General features: G+C 41.8%; 1 protein-coding gene across 1 annotated transcript in view; it reads right to left on the bottom strand.

The window, feature by feature from the left end:
* ADCY1 (adenylate cyclase 1) overlaps window positions 1-14079 on the bottom strand; it is a 157364-nt gene that overhangs the window by 96767 nt on the left and 46518 nt on the right. The window lies entirely within an intron of this gene.

The raw sequence follows: 14079 nt of genomic DNA, 5'->3' as shown, positions 1-14079 counted from the left end.
TCACCACCTCCTGGAACCGCCCTCCTACGCCCGTATGCAAATGAGGGGAGCCAAAAGTATAAAAGGTAGCCAAACAGAGCAAAAGCGAGGCTCTTTCCTGCTACCCATGATGCCCTGGGTGAAAGGGACCAACGAGACGCCGTTGGATCCACGTGTGGTGACAATCTGCTTGCATTTTCTCTTCCTCTCCTCCTACTTCAGCCACTTAAATTGTTGTTAAATAAATCGTTTTGGTGAGTTTTCAACATCCGTCCTCGTCAGTGCCTTACTTCCAACTAAGTGATTAAAACCTAACTTTAAACTAATGTTTACAGCCTGTTCGCGACATCAGGACAGACTGCCTGCCCATGGTCCACTGCTTTTCACATTTTCATAGGGACTTTAAAAAGAAAGAAAAAAAGAAGCATGTAACGAAAAAAAGAAGCATGTAACAAAAAAAAGCTTGGCACCTTTGTTTTCTGGCTGATAAAATATGAATATTTTTGTTTGTTATACTAACACTCCAACAATGGTGACAAATAGAAAAAGGACCTCACAAAATAAAGAAGCATTTTGATCATCTACTCTACAAGATTTTTTACAAAACAAAACATGAAATCTAACCCACCGATTTTTTGTGTACCACAGAGCTTCTTTTGTTATTGCTATACTTAAATGGAAAGTGACTCCATATTTAAAAAACATTTTTATAAAATATTGATAAGACTGCTTCAAAGTCAACTCATCTATATAATTTTGAGATTCAGCTTCTACTTAGTCAGCTGGGACTCCAAAGTACATCCTAAATATTACGACCTGCTACCTAATTATACCTTGATAAGTTCACTCTTGCATAATTTTAAAAGCTATTTCTTAGTGGGTTTATGGTGTCTCTCATCCCTATGTTACACAGCACAGCCACTTTCATTTGCTATAAGGAAAACAAAAAAAAGAGAGAAAAGAGCCTCGTGCAATGAATGGAAGAACAACTACTACCATTCATTTATACTTCTTGTAAGCTGGAAAACCAAGACAGGATTTCATTAGTGAATTATTTTAAATTAAACTATGCTATGTCCTTTCTTCCAACTAAGTACAAGAAAAAGCACTGTTAAAGATGGCGAGTTTTTAAAAGCCACAAGGTGGCAATGTTTCAGAATATTACTGAGAATTCCTGAAAAATTATATTTATCAGTAAATCATTATTACAATCATAATTATAAAAGACTATCCATAAAGCCGTCATCTCAGGAGAGTGGAGTAGAGGAGCAGAATCACCGCCCTTGACCTGCTGTCCACACTTCTTTTGATGCAGCCCAGGATGCAGTTGGCTTTCTGGGCTGTTGAGCACACGTTGCCAGGTCATGTTGAGCTTCTCATCCACCAACACCCCAAAGTCCTTCTCAGGGCTGCTCTCAATACATTCTCCACCTAGCCTGTATTTGTGCGTGGGATTGCCCCAACCCACATGCAGGACCCTGCACTTGGCCTTGTTGAACGTCATGAGGTTTACATGGGCCCACCTCTCAAGTCTATTCAGGTCCCTCTCGATGGCGTCCCTTCCCTCCAGCACGTTGACTGCACCACACAGCTTGGTGTTGTTGGCAAATCTGCTGAGGGTACACTCAATCCCACTGTCCATGTCACCAACAAAGATGTTAGACAGCATCAGTCCCAGTACTGACCCCTGACGAATGCCACTCATCACTAGTTGTCACTTGGACATTGAGCTGTTGACCACAACTCTTTGAGTGCAACCATCCAGCCAATTCCTTATCCACCACATGGACCATCCATCAAATCCATGTCTCTCCAATTTTGAGACAAGGATGTTGTGCGGGACAGCGTCAAATTCTTTGTACAAATCCAGGTAGATGGTGTCAGTTGCTCTGTCCTTATCCACCAGTGTTGTAACCCCATTCTAGAAGGCTACCAAATTTGTCAGGCACGATTTGCCCTTAATGAAGCCATGTCACTGCTCACCTTCTTATTTTCCATGTGCCTTAGCAGAGTTTCCAGGAGGATCTGCTCCAGGATCTTTCCGGGCACAGAGGTGAGACTGATTGGCCTGTAGTTCCCCAGGTCTTCCTTTTTTCCCTTTTTGAAAATGGGGGTATGTTTCCCCTTTTCCAGTCAGTAGGAACTTCACTGGACTGCCACAACTTCTCAAACATGATGGATAGTGGCTTAGCAGCTTCATCTGCCAGTTCCCTCAGGACCCCTAGATGAATCTTATCAGGTCCCACAGACTTGTGCACCTTCAGGTTCCTCAGATGGTCTCGTACTTGATCTTCTCCTATAATGGGTGGTTCTTCATTCTCCCAGTCCCTGCCTTTGCCTTCTGCAACTCACGTGGTGTGGCTAGAGCAATTTTCAGTGAAGACTGAGGCAAAAAAGTCTTTGAGTAGCCCAGCCTTGCCCATATCCTGGGTGACCAGGTCTCCCATTTCCTTCCAGAGAGGGCTCACATTTTTCCTAGTCTTCCTGAGACCCCAGCTGGAGTATTTCATCTAACTCTGGGGCCCCCAGCATAAGGAAGACATGGACCTATTGGAGTGAGTCCAGAGGATGGCCATAAAGATAATCAGAGGGCTGGAGCACCTCTCCTATGAAGACACACTGAGACAGTTGGGGTTGTTCAGCCTGGAGAGGAGAAGGCTCATGGGAGACCGTACAGTACCTAGACGTTCATCGGAGAAGTACCTATAGGTACAGGAAAGATGGGGAGGGACTCTTTATCAGGGAGTGGAGCAATGGGACAAAGGGTAATGGTTTTAAAACTGAAAGTGGGGACATTTAGATTAGATATTAGGAAGAAAAGATACCTTTACTGTGAGGATGGTGAGACACTGGACCAGGTTGTCCAGAGAAGTTGTGAATGCCCCATCCCTGGAAGTGTTCAAGGCCAGGTTGGATGGAGCTCTGAGTAAGCTGGTCTAGTGGAGGGTGTCCCTAGTCATGACAGGGGGTTGGAACTAGATGATCTTTAAGGTCCCTTCCAACTCTAACCACCCTATGAGTCTGTGATTCTATGATCAAGATACTATGTATGAACTGCAAGATGGATTCAGGGTGAATAGACCTGTACCAGACCAATCTGACATCTTTCTAGGGTTAACATTAGGCAGAATATATCACCAGCATAGTGTTTAATGAGGCATTGATAGGTTCCACATGGAATATTATTAGTTACAATGGAGAAGGTAAGACTTTGTGAAAGAATTAAGGGATGGTGAAGTCTTGACTAAAACAGAGGGAGCAATGGGCAGCATGGAGAGCAGAAGCATCGGGCTGGAGAGTGGGCATAAAGAGACTATAAAACTACTCGAAGGTACAGAGTTCACAGGGCAGCATACAAGAAATGATGAGAATGAGAAAAACTCAGCAGTGTGTTGCACCTTTTAGGTACCATCAACAAAAACACATGAGCTAAAACAAGTTGGAAATCTCTGCACGTAAAAGAGCCCCAGATACCCACTGACCACTGAATAACTATGGAGTATTTTTGTGACGCTACCCTAAAAAGGCAAGTGTGATTCCAGAATGGACCGGAAGGTTGCTAGGAGGATAACCTGAGACAGCTCCACAAATCTCGTTTGAACAGGACCAAGAGCAGAAAAAGCAGAAAAAGAGGATAAACAGGGAAACCAGAAGTATAAAAAGCATAGCCTGTTTTCCTGGTTGCCCTCATATCTATTAAATCAGAATGCTATAGAAATATATCAGTAAGGATTAATCTTCAGAAAGGCAAGCTAACGGCACTGACACCAGATATAAACTGGCAATGAATAAATGACTGCAGCATCAGCCTACCATTCATCTTTTTACTTTCACCCAATATCCTTAGTATTCACTCTGCCTGAAATCTAACTGACAAAATTCAATGCATTCACAAAACCGTTACAGAAAACCTGACAGGAAAAGGATTATATTAATTTCAGTTAATGGAAGTCTTCCTACTGGAAACAAACCTGAGTGAGATGAAGCTAAATCCATGCAACCAAACAGTGCCTTTATATTTAAGGCATCTTTATTTGCCTCACTATAGTGCAGACAAGTAGCCATACAGACATAATCAGACCATTCTCTAGAGCAAATAACTTCAAACTCTCCTTATGCTTGACTGGGAAGAAGGAATAGCACTTCTGCAGTACGTTGCTACGGGCAGGTATTTCTCTTCTCCAGCAGTGATTATCTCTTCAAAGCAACCGCTTCAAACTAGGTATGGAACACCGCATTGTGTCTCTCTTCTGCTTGGTGAAGGCAGAAACAGATGGAGGAAAACAAGACAAGGCAGGGAAAAAACCAAAGCAGTGGCAACAAGGCAGGGACAAAACCAAAGCGGTGGCAAACCTCTTTGCCTTTCTGCAGTGAACACAGGGAAGGAAAAGAGAGGTCTGAAAGCTTCCCTGGGTGCAGCCACCAGTGACAGAATGATCAGCAATTACGGAATCATATCCTTAAAACACACATTTAAAATATACTCCATCTCAGTGTTCTTCTTTTGAGGAAGTGGAGTTAGGAGGTAAAGCATATATTCTTACCACAAATTTCTTATTTTAGTCTTGGTCATCGTTCTGTTTAAAAGATATATGGGTCAGCAAGGACATTCTACCAACCATGTAAACATTTAGAGAAGGTCAGTGGGTATGGGAAAATAGTAATATGATATACTTGAAAATATATGCTAGGAAACCCCCAAAAAAGTCAAATGGCAGTTTTCAGTTTTTCTTATTTATTAAATGTTAGTTTAATAACTGTCCTTGTTTCTATCTGTAAAGCTCCAGTAGGATTTTAATAAGTGGGTTCTTGATGGAATATCAATGAAGATGAAACTTTTTTTGTCGCAGAGCAGACACTGAACATACTGTTCTAAATCTTCCTATGTGGAAAGAAAAAATTTTGCACTTTCTCTTACAGACTCGGGAAGGTCAGGTTTCATCTTTCAGTGAAATTTTCCCCTCATAGTAGCTCTGGCAGTATGCCTATGAGTGGAGTATATATGTTAAAAACAAGAAGGCACACTTCAAGCACAACTTCCAAAAATTTAATTTCTTTATAAAAAGGCTTTTCTGACTCAGATGAAGAGGGGAATTAAAAATGATCAGAAAAATTACCAATCATCTGCCAAAGTTGTGATCAGAGGGAACACAGACGTATTCACACAATTCCTAGGCAGGCCTGCGGCCGAGACACGTGTGAGCTCAGGTTTGCTAGGAGCTGAAGCACCACACAGAGTGATGGTGCTTCACCATGAACAGGTGTTCCACCGTGAACAGGACTGGGACAACAGTTCTGTCATTGTATCTCTTCTACAGATGATAGGAAGATGGCATCACAAGCCACATGAGTTTCACTGATGCTAACCCCTTCCAGGGTAAATGGAAGAGCAGACAGAGCTTCACTGGCTTACCCACGCTGTACTAAGTTTCCTCTACAGTTACAGGTTCACCTCTGTCTGGTCCACAGCCATGTATGGTTTGTTCCACTAATTTAACACTGAATACTTGGGCTAGGAAGTGAAAGTCACGGAGTTCAACCTTCAAGGTAGACACATTCCCCTCTTCTGCTCTCACTAATCCTCCAGTTCCCAGCTAGTGGGATTCTTCTCAAAGAACATGCTACATGTTACAGCTCAAGATGGTACTGGGGTTGTGGCACACTCTGCTTTTCCTTTGCCCATAAGATAAGACGTCCTCCCTCACCACGCTCCTTCTCCAAAACACAGATATCTCCACCAGCTCCACAAAGGTAGGTGGCAAACCTGCTGCGGTCTGCTCTGGCACCTTACTGAGAAATGGGGCCAGCATAGGGGTATGGGGAGAGAAAGGCTGCAGAGATTTCCAGTCCTCTTTCCTCACTGCTGGAGCAGACATGTTCTGCAGCTGAGGGTCCAGAAAGGGGGAAGAATCAGAGGAACGTAAGGACACGCTGCTGCACAACAGCTGTACTGGTGCTTCACAACATTGCTGTTGTCTGACACAGCACACATTTAGAGCGGCAGTACCCCCTGTGGCTACATGTTCCACCACTGGCAAAAATCTGCAATAAGAACAAGCAAGAACTGTTCAGCAAAGATAAACTTTTGATCACTAGTGATAAAAACCGAGCTCCGTAGCGGGTGTAAGCAGACTAAGGATTTAAAAAAACCCAGGAACCACAAGTCAAAAGCAATAATTTTAGAAGCTAAGTAAGACCTATTAAGTGGTAAGCAGTTAGCATTTCCTTTTTCAAAAACCACAGATGCCTTTTCTATAGCAATATGAAAGCAAATCACAGCGTAAACCGGTAAAATGGCATAGATGCCAAGATCTCCGGAGACTAGAAATGAAAACTCTAGAATTTTCCTAATCTAGATTAGAAAAATCTAAAAGCCTTTGTTCTTTGCTACTTGTTCGCGCTTTGTCTTTGCACAGCAGGGAAGTGAGCCTAACCCATCAGCAGGAAGTTTCATTGCCTTCCCAAGAGGAAAAGCAAGGACCAACCACGAACATGCTGAGAAAGCAGAGAGTGTACTCCCTCACTTAAAATAACATATGTGAGTCAGATTTAGTTCATTATTACCATGTCAAACTGGGAAATTCCTAATCAAATGTGCCTGAAGGGAAGCTAAACTCCAAAGGAAATCGGTTTATATTGAAGAAGTAATGCAGAACAGAAACCTTGGAAAGAATTTAAATTATGTGACAGATGGATGTTCACTCTAGAATGGCAAACCTGAAAAAAAAATTTACTGTAGAATGTATATTTTTTGCCAGTTAATGGGATGCGGTCTAGCTCTTTTCCTTCACAGAAGGTCGACCAAAATGAACAGGCAAATGTCTATGAGAGTATGTGTGTGCAAACAGCATATACTGTCGCACACGGGAATGAAACCAAAGTGCCCGGCTCAGTATCCTGTTCACAGAGATAATCTGTCTTAAGCATTAACATAGCAACGCAGGAACCATTTGGCAAACTGTACATGTGGCTAGGCCAGCCGCTGTAATGTGAACCACCTGCGTGGCAGAGCTGCTGATCTACGGTGGAACTGCCTTGCGTTTGAAGAGTAGCACAGGAAAAGGTGTGTCAAAGTTGTGTTAAAGCACCAGCTAGCTTTTTTTTACAGTTAAGACGTTTCTAGAAGTGAAGACAATTCTGCGGATAGCAATAAAAATACACGTAAGAGAACTTTGCTAATGACATTTTAAAGCTCCCCATGAATTCCTACTGCCGAGAAAAGAACATCAGGAATCAATCCTGAGATTGCATTACTTTATACTGTTGCATCCTACTGAAATACATAAAAATATTGCACGAGTGTCCAGACAGCACTGCTGTCATGGATATTGCTCTAAATTTAGACATCAGCCATAAGAAAGTACTTTTGAAGTATTTGTCTCACTATTTAACTTAAGGATCTGATGCACTGTAGCCAGTGTCCTTACCTATGATAATTTGCTTTAGCAACGGTTATCCACTATGTTATCTGCTGAAAACTGCTTGGCCATGTATTTTTAATCATGTAATGACAGGTTTGCGTGCTCTTATTTGTCCCTCCTCCTCCATTATCTCTAATGGAAAATACAGGGAGCAAGTAGCAAAAATAAACCGAAAAATTCACAGAGTCAAAAAACACCAGCAAATTTGACAGTTGTTGGAAGCAGAACACATTTGAAATTTCCCAATATTTATTTCAAAACTCCTACCAGACAAAGTATCAACAGGTTTTAGAATGACACAACTATTTTTTAACTTATCTGTTAATGTTTGTCTAATCTCCTCAATGCAAGCCAGCATCCATTACAACATGAAGAGCTTAACATAGGTGGCATGGCCATACGTCATACGTACATCTATGAGAAAAAACAAACGGCAACAAACAGCAGTCCAAGACAAGCCGCTGTTAGATTGAGTATGAGTGACTACATAGACTTATACTAAAAAGCAAAGGTCATATCCCCTGTTTTATTCTTTAGAAATCTGTGCAGTTGCCACGTCCACACCTTGTGTCAAAAAATTAAATGGCTGATAACCGATTTAATTAACACGCTTACTAACATCAGGAAGCTTTCAGGAGGTGAAATAAAGTTAAATCAAATTGTCGTAGTACTGGTCTTGCCTGTTGTTATAAGCGTGGCTTTTTAAAGGCTTTTATAGATTTTTATATAATACCATATGTTACATTTTGTAAATTAAAGGCATGTGGGTAGAGTAACACAATTACAATGCAATTAAAATGTATGTACTTTTTATGATTTACAACTGTATGGTTTTTCTTGTGCGTTACTTAGTTTCTACACTTTGACATCTTGAGTCCAGTTGCAAGGCACCTCTCTCTCTTATCGTACAGCTGTGTAGCCCTCAGCTTAGACGCCCCCCTGTAACCACTCCCAGAGAAAAAACCTCATCTCATCTTCAGCAAGGTGTTCAGCATAGAAGGGATGAACTACCCTTGTATGTGTCTAGTGCTGCTAAGGATTACTGCCTATAGGTCAAAAGGTTAGATTACAAATTTCACTCTTACTTGGCCACGGTTAAGTAAGAAGAATCCCAATGGTGTGCAAAACATTGCAGCTTCTGGCACTAACCACACTCAGATGAGATGTTTATTCTGCATAAAAAAAAAGAGGTGCAGTACAGCTGTAAAATTAAAACACATTCATTTATTTGCTGCACCCTGCCTTGCAAGGGGTAACGAGCAGTTCCTGATGGCTTCAGGTCGAAGCTGAAGCCCTCCACCTGAAGGTTTGCATTTTGAGTAGCCCTCAGATTTATTATTTGCTGTATTTAGGATAGAGACGTGCATGACTATTGCAGGACTGGGGATGAACAGATGCTAGTCAGTGGAAAGCTTCTGGGCAATTATTGCTGTGTGGGAGAGAGAAATGTGCTTCTTCGCAACATCTTTTTCTTGAGAAAGGTGGAAGACAGACCAGGGGTGCCACGCAGCGGGATGAAGGTAGCCAACGGTTTATCTCAGCTCTGTGTAAGTATCTAAGCAGCCAAAGGCAGCAAACGGAGCAGAGAGCAGGACAAGTTCCCATCTTTTCTCCTGCTGCTATTTGGCTCAGAGGCATTGCTGGCCAGCCGGCACGAGTGGGAGTGATGCCCAGCAGTTCAAACGGAGCGCCTGAAATTAAAACGCTCCTTAGTTTCTCTTTTCCCTGATCCTAGAAAAGAACAAATAGATTTTTGAAGGTGGACTTTCCTGTGTAAGGTTGTGGCTCGATGACACAATAAATTCAATTTTAAGCCTCCTTGTAGCACAGAACACAGCGCTAAAGTGGTACAGGCTCACCCTGTCAGCTAAAATTAGTTAGTCCACCTACATTTTTCAAAGATTGCACTGTCTAGCTTCTGCAGAGGATCAGATATCATCTCTCGCCCTGCAATTTGTGTAAAATCACGATCACCTCCCTGTTGCACACTAGATAATTTGAAAAGAACATGTTTTTGTGCCCACACATGATCCAGATGAAATTTTTGCTGCAGGGCTATTTGCTGATGCACAGAGCCGGTATGAATGATTATGGAAACAGGGCCTGTGTTTTAATGATAAATTTCATATTTTCTTCTGCACTGCAATGAAAAAAGATGCACCCAGCAACCTGGTATCCATTTCCAAAATGAAAGCCCAACATGGTTTGCTTTATTCAAACATAATGTTGTATTTTGGGTTTTTTTTCCTTTTTTCATAAATGCTTGAAACTAAACATAATGGACAAAACCACCGGAGAGTTGCTACGGGTGTCACCATTTTACACAAAGGTACAGGAAGCACTACACGTATCCAAAATGTGTAGTATTTACATTACATTGTTTTGAAGGGGAATCTGAACCCAGCAGGGAATTTGAACCAAAAATCTGAACTGCCCTAAGTAGCAGTTCAAAGTATTCTGCATGGAGACTCATGGTATCTTTTGCTGACACTGTTTCATCCTCCGTGAATAGTTAGCAATCCAATCTCTGACTCAGTGATGTCTCAGTTACTATAGTCAATGTTAAAGAGATTGCCCTAAAATGCAGCAGACGCTTGGAATGCATAGACGTATACATGCAGACATTTGTGTGCACAATTCCGCATTGCATAAAGAGAATTAAGCTAGCTTCAAATGAGCCGGTGAACGTGTATGGAAGCACTGCCGAGCAACGCAGAGGTGCTAGTCTTTCTTCCAGAACCAGCCTTCCTGCAGTAGCATGGTTTTGTACTAGCAAAGGGAACCACCCTACGTCTCAGCCAAACTAATTGGACTGTCTGGAGTGCCACGCTTCTGGCTCTGAAGCTAGCCACAGAGCTGGGGGTGTCTCAGCCTGGTGCTTCCTAATTCCCTGTAGTTCTTAGTGCTTCCTTCAGGTTCTTATGTTAAAGCCTGTAATAAACTTAAATTTCATGCATTGTAGTGGAATACACAGCTATTTCATGAAAGATGGATGCCACCACTAAATACATTTCTCCAGTGGTTTGACAGACTAAACGTGAGTTCACTAATGGCTTTTAAGATAGCCAATCCCCCACTCTTGGAGAATTTTCTATGCTCCAGTTGTTTTCCCGCTATCCTGTTCTAATTACGAGCAAGTACAAAAGTAACATTTAGGAAGGAAGGAAAGATCTAAACAAGTTGCTTGAAATATGCCAACATAGTTGCATGTACTTACACAATTAAAAACCAGTGAAGATACCTAAGCTGGTTTTGTGGGCTTTGGAAGTTTGCATGAAGATAAAACATTTTTCCAGCCTTCCTTATATGAAAACAACAGGCACTTTTCACATCAGCCTGTGCTGCAGCAAGTGCATTTCTCTGATGGAAATTATATGCTTTGTCTCCAAATCCAATGCATGAATATGCATAAAAATATTCTTATTGTCAGGGGGAGGAAGGAAAAACATGAGTAAGATTCATTGCAAAGTTGGCAAGATTGGGACGGGAAATAGTTTCCACACATCAGGAGACCAAACAGACAATTATTCAGCTTGGAAAGAGAGATGAGCAGGGTTATGAGCGAAGTCTACAGTGTTACGAGTGGCGTGGAAAAGGTTTACTGTAGAATGATTACTCATAATTTATCACAAAACAAGAGCTGGAGAGCACCCAATTAAGTCATCAGACAACAAATCTATGACAAATAAAAGGAAGTTCTGTTTCACATGGTGCATAATTAGAATGAAATTCACCCCCACAAAACTGGGGAGGACAAAGCTAGACACATGTTGAAAGAGAGAGTAGAAAAATGGAAAATGGGAGGCTACAGGCCATTAAACACAGTGGTCCAGTTGCACTTCAAATTGAGATGGCCTCAGAATTACAATGCTACCATTTCCTTGGAGCATGGCACCAATTCAGTAGTTGCCATGCTGGGAATGAATACATGGTGAGCCACAACTTCCTTACTGGTTTCCCCTTTAAATTAGATGTAAAGCAGCCTCAAGCAGCAGCAGATTACTTCTTTCTCTACTCTGAACGCATCCCCTATTCCCCGTCCCTGCTTGCTCCTTTCTCGCTCGCTTGGGAAGGGGTGAAGCGCTGCCTGGAGGCTGCTCTCAGGATCAGTAGGGACATCTACCACTGGGAGTCCTCCAGGGAGCAGGGTGACAATGTCTTGCTTGCTGTATGGGCAAAGGATAATCTGGAATTAATGAAGTGGACACAGAGAGATCGTGCAGTGGGAGTAAAGGGGAAGTGCTCAGATCCTCTGGTTGAACAGCACGAGAACAAGCACAGTTACAGGGAACAGGACCCACCTCACAACATTTATTCTTAACTGGTTGCTCTGCAGAGGATGGTCTTGCTGCTGACATTTACAGACAATGAGAGAAGCAGCTTATCCCAAGTGAATGATTATGATTATTCGCTCATGCTCTAAAACTTATTTGTTTCTTGGCCTTTGCATCTGGTGTTACTCTAGAATTGTAGTCTAACATTCAGCAACATAACAAATGGATGATGCCACCATTGAGGCCAGGTATTTGTTGTGACCACAGAGAACAGATAACAGGGTAAACATTAAACTGTATTTTGGAATAAATAGAGTCTCTCTGCTCCCATTCTCCCCAGTAACACTTTCAAAGCCTACTTGCAAACTCCTGCAGGAGTTGCAAACTCCTCCTCTCATACACAGGAGATCTTTGCTCTTGCTCATAAAAATGGATTTATCAAAATTATCACATTGGACTATTACTACAAATGCATCCCATATGAGGAGAATCACTATAAGTAGGACACAGAGGAAGAAATCTCACTTACAGTTTCCCATGTGGTATCTGTCTCACACCGTCAAGACTGTGTATGTTCAGAAGGCTGTGTACATTCAAAAGCCAAGAGCATGTTCTTTCCTTTCCCATTAGAGACTTGCACAGAAATACCAGGGAAAGGTTTTAGCATTTTGGATTACAATTCTCAATGCAAAAGGGATACAGTATTTAGGTCAGAGCATTTGAATGAGAAAAGAAAGATGATGAAAAAAACCAGTCCTTTTTAACATGTAATGTTCGTACTTCAGAGAACAAAAATACAGGAACGATCACAAAAAATTGAACTAGGTCAGCAATGTCTCTTTTCCTCTCAAACATGTTTGAGTGTTGCCAGCTGGAAACTTGGGCTACGTTATGCCACAGCAACTGCAGAATAATTTTGTAGCCTGTAATTATATCTTACTTCTTGCCCTGGTTTTAGAGGTATTCTCAAGTAGTGTGACAGCAGCCACACAAAGTATTTTGGTGGTACTTTTGACAGCTAATTAGTATATTTCACCCCTGTACTGATTTTCACGCTGTGATGCATAAAGTTAATTTCACAACTGTGGGAGAAAAGTATATTCTCTTCATTGACCTGTACACTGCATTGGAAAAAACATTTGCAGGATTCTCTAGGTATACTATCAACAATAACGGTACTTACGTGTAATGGTTTTGGTTTCTTGTGTTTCTATATGCATGGATAAAATATAAAATAAGACAGATTGCCAATGAGCTCACTACAGAAAACCAAAAATCAGTATTATTTTCATGTTGGATCCCAAAAGCAGGTTTTCAAAGGCACAAATGGCAGGGTTGCCTAAATCCCATGGAAATTCACTTATGGCACATTTATGACTTTGAAAATCTGCATCTTTGGATTACAAAAGACCAGAATCAAATCTAAAGACTTTGATACTAATACCGTTTTTCACACAGCCAGCAAAGTATGCAGTTGTTCAAAGAAGACGACTACTTATTGCAGAGTACGTTCAGGTCATAAAAACACATTCACTCAATTCATAACAGAAAGTGCTTAAGGACCTGTGTTATTTCACACACAGGAATAGACTTGGTAGAGAAACTGCAAATGAAGAGAAGTAAAAGTGTACAAGGTACACAAGATTTGAGAACCCTGACATCTTGTAGAGCAAGGTTTGAATATGACTGAAGTCCTTTATTGGCATAAGTTATCATCATTCCACAGAAGTCAACAGAGTTATATCTATGTATTCCAGCATGGCCCTCTGTTATCCCCTAGACAGAAAGAAAAATCTCGTCCAAACCTTACAGATGAATAGATTTAACATTCAGGTTCAACATTCAGACCTGTGAGTAACAACAGCAAGCTCCACAATATAGTGGTTTTTCTCATTGTTTCCAAATATGCTTGGAAGATTGATTGAAAAACTTGTGTGAAATATACCATCAAACTACTAAGGTGGCTTTTGAGAAACGGAATAGATTTTAATCACGGTTATTTATGTATATCAGTGCAGCCCCTTCTCCCCAAAATGTAGAATTTTGTTTATAGGTGTCATGAATGCAAACAAGTTACAGCGCACACAGCCAGAAGTATTTACAGCAAATCTAACACCCACCCAAAAACACCCATGCAGGAAAAAACCCAGGATCTTAAGAGTGCAATAGCATATCATCTTTGTCTCAGGCCTAAATACATCCCCTCTGGTGCTGGAGCTGACCGTAGCCGTGGGGTCAGGTCAGCCTGCACCTTCTGCGCGCACCGCAGATGAAGAGCGAAGCGTGCACGCACTGGCAAGGAAGAGCTGAAGCAGGTAGGGGGAGGCAGCACCCTTCCTTCTCAACAGAAACACCCCCCCCCCCCCCCCCCCCCCCCCCCCCGCCTCATGCACTCAGCAGCAATG

The sequence above is a fragment of the Larus michahellis genome, chromosome 2 (genome assembly GCF_964199755.1).
Source record: "Larus michahellis chromosome 2, bLarMic1.1, whole genome shotgun sequence".
Classification (NCBI taxonomy): domain Eukaryota; kingdom Metazoa; phylum Chordata; class Aves; order Charadriiformes; family Laridae; genus Larus; species Larus michahellis.
Note: the sequence above shows the minus strand (reverse complement) of the source record. Positions and strands in the feature narration are given on the sequence as shown.